Source organism: Ascaphus truei, chromosome 3, assembly GCF_040206685.1.
Source record: "Ascaphus truei isolate aAscTru1 chromosome 3, aAscTru1.hap1, whole genome shotgun sequence".
NCBI classification, from domain to species: domain Eukaryota; kingdom Metazoa; phylum Chordata; class Amphibia; order Anura; family Ascaphidae; genus Ascaphus; species Ascaphus truei.
The window spans coordinates 329997481-330001545 of NC_134485.1; positions in this window are offsets into that span (position 1 = coordinate 329997481).

Below are 4065 nucleotides of genomic sequence, written 5' to 3' on the forward strand. Positions count from 1 at the left end.
AACCTCCATGCTTCCTGTAATATCCTTTGGGTCATGGTTAAGGTCCTGTAAAATTATGATGGACCTCCTCCTACATTGTGAATTACAATTCTGTCTACTGATCAGAGTGTACTGGCAAATTTTAGCACAAGGGGCAAGCACAACACACTGGCCCAAGGACCAAGTTGCCAGCACACAGATGCGCACACCAGTTACATGCACCATACACAGATGTGCACACTATTTACACACACCATACACACATACGCACACCAGTTACACGCACCATATACAGATGCGCACACCAGTTACATGCACCATACACAGATGCACACACCAGTTACACGCACCATACACATGTAACCCCTCCCCCCCCCCCTAAGGGAGATTTGGTAGTTACAGGGTGCACTGTGGTGCATACCTGCTGGTTCCAGGAGGTGTGAGTCTCCACTGATGGTTCTGGGGAGTGACAACAGGGCAGGCTTCAGCTTCTATTCCATGATGCAATGCCTCCAGTCTGTAGGGCCCCTGTCAAGAACAAGGGTGGTTCCCACAGACACTCCTCAAACACTGACACAGATAATCCAGCGATGGTACAACCGGTTTTTATTGGCAAATCCTTTTCCATTCCCTCCATGGTACCTGAAGCAGACCCAAGGGGTTTGAGGCCCCAAGAGCCCCTCCTTAGCCCCCATACCCACTGATGGAGCAAGGTGGAGTAGCTCCCACTCCTCAGAAGGAGGAAAGACAGAGAGCCACAATTTGATGGAGTGACAGCTTTTATACCTGGGGAGGGGGGAGCTGGGAGCAAGGGGAGCTGAGAGCGGGGGGAGCTGGGAGCGGGGCGTCCCGTTTTTGCCATCCCAATGTCCCGTTTTTGTCTCAAGGAAATATGGTCAGCCTAACCATACACAGACACACGCACACACACCATACACAAACGCACACACACAACATTACAATGGGTGGGATAACACGTTAGTCCCGTGTGTGTGTGTGTGTGTGTAGGAAACTGATGACTTTAAATAGTCTCTAGTTGCCAAAGTGATTATGGATATCAGTCCCAGACAATTAATATTTAATGAGACATTCCCGGCATTTTATATATAAAGAAACAGCCCATTATAGCCCATTATACAATATAAAATAGAAAACAAATTGTGAAACATGTCAAATATAAATGAAAGAGAACAACATTGATATGTACAAACTATCTTGATTTTTATATAAACACCAATAATAGAACGGTAAGATGTTAATTAACCAAATGATTTCACCCATTACAATAACAGACTATTAAATGATCTACATAGAGGCTATATATCTAAAGCAGTATAGAGCCACCTATAGGATCCACAAAAATAAACTATTTAAACAGCTATGGATGATGATAATTGAACAGATATTTTGATCAGTATATTAGAGAATCTTTGTTGAATTTTATTAACATATATACATGATAAGATCATGCCAACAATTGGATATGGAATAATTGGAAATATAAGAATAATACTGAGCTACATGAATAATGCACACCCCCTTCTATTTTCACACATATTATTATTCATTCATTAGTCATTTAATTCCGTATTATTATTATATTTCCAATTATTCCATATCCAATTGTTGGCATCGTCTTATCATGTATATATGTTAATTAAATTCAACATAGATTCTCTAATATACAAAATATCTGTTCAATTATCATGGAGTGTCCACTTTTTCTTCTTGGTTTACATATATATATATAGTAACAAGAATCTGCAGCACTCACCACTGAATTGAAGAAGGGAATTTAATTATACCACATGGCAAACCATAAAAATGGGCAACGTTTCAGAACCCAACAGGTCCTTTCTGAAGCTTCTACCTACAGTGTTGCAGGCACTGACTTATATAATGGATGTAGTTGGTGCCACAAACCATGATTGCAGTTGTCACTGGGTAAATGCCAACAGGTGTGTGTTGCATGGGAGAAATACAATGTGCATGTGCAGTGCAGAATAACAACAATCACGAATAAATCAGAGAAAATAAAGTAACAGACCAACAGTGCAAGGACTCAGATACTCCTGATAAGAAGTGTAAAAGAAATACCCTCCAAGATTGTCAATGTAATTATCCCGGCAGGTCGCGATCCCTGTCCGACCTCCTAAATACATAGGGGCCTATGCAGTAAAGTCCGATATAAATTAACGGCAGGATTTTGAACTCGCCATGTTTTTGCAGAGTTGCTCTCACGGTATGCAGAAAGGCCCGAATTTCAGTGAGAGCAACATTTCTAAACATGGCGAGTTGCCGGCGCCGAGATGACCTGCCCTCCGAAAAGGGCTCACCCGGCGAGTTCTATCTGCTGCAGAGAGAGATCCGCCTCTCTCAGCGAAAATGTCGCCCGAAAAAAATATTTTTACATTTAAATTTTATTACTAGTGTAGGTGAGCAGTGGGTCTCCAGAGCAGAACTGCATTGGTTTGAGGTCCGGGGACCCCCTGCTTCCCGAGATACAGGCCCCATTATGGAGTGGCGGGATCTCCTATGTATTGAAATGTCCCGATCACGTGACGCGAGACATTTACATGCATAGGAGATACCGGCACCCCACAACGGGTTCTGTATCTCGAGAAGCAGGGGGTCCCCAGACCTGAAATCAACGCAGTTCTGCTCCGGAGACCCCCTGCTCATCTAGACTAGTCATAAAATTTAAATGTAAAAATATTTAGTAAGCACCAATACACCCCCCCCCGTGTCCCCCATAAAACCATTATTTATTATTTTACACACACGATTAATACCACAGGTGTCTGGAGGTCCCCGCATTGTCCCCACAGGTGTCTGGGGGCCCTCGGGTGGTTCCCACACAGGGTCTGGGGGTCCCTCGGGTGGACCATGCAGGTCCACAGGGCCCCCACAGCTATGGGCCCCCAGTTCTTCCCTGCAGGTGTCCCCCGTGGGTCCTCAGGTGGTACCGTGGACATCTGGGGGTCCTTGGGTGGTCCCCGTGGGTCGCCGTGGGCCTAAGGTTCCATTCCTGTATGTAAAAAAATAAAACATTGCCTACATTTCAATAAATACAGCTCCCCCACCACCACCACCACCACCACCACCACCAAAACACATACAGTACAGTAATGGGCAAAATAACTATTATCCAGATCCAGGGTCACAAGGTAAATAAGTCAAAGCTTCAGTTAGCAGACCATTCCGTTCTTTATATGGGTTGTCTCATGGCCAACCAGAATTAAATACAGAAATGATTGCCCCAATTCTTTCAGCCCCACACCTCATCAGGTATAAGGGGTCTGGGTTTTTATTGAATGGTCGGGAATTGTCGACAGTGGGTTCCCAATTTTTCTGAACTTGCTCAACCCTTGACTAATCTGACAAACAACCAATGGACCCCTACTTTCGAAGCTTCTTTCACTTCTTTAAAACAAGCCCTTGCGACAGCAACTGCTTTAGGATTTCCAGATTACACTAAACCCTTCAGCCTGTATTGTCATGTGCAGAAAGGTTATGCCTCTGCTATATTGGTATAGCCCCATGGAGATAAACAGCACCATGTCTCCTATTTTAGTATGCGGTTAGATCTGGTTGATCGTGGATTCCCCTCTTGTTTACGGGCAAAAGCGGCTGCTACCATCCTCTTGGATCAAGTCTCCACTATCATTTTGAGACACAATGTAACCCTTCTTGTACCCCATGCAGTTACAACCCTTTGCTCTGGTCATCCACTCAAATGTCCAACACACGATTTACCAAATATCAAATTATCTTCTGATACAGTTACAATTAAAAGGTGTCTACCACCTAACCCGGCCTCTCTAATGCCTAGCCCACATGATGGGGACCCTCACGAGTGCCCTCAGGTAATGCAGCAGGAAACCCTTATTAGGCTAGGGTACATGACTCTCCCCATGATAATGCAGAGTGGGAACTTTTTGTAGATAGGTCCTGTTTCCTAGATCAAACAGGAAATCTATGTGCAGGCTATGCAGTAGTTACTGCCTACTGTATGATATTATAGATGCCACATCCCTCCCACAGGTTAGCTCTGCACAACTTGCAGAGTTGTATGCCCTTACCAGC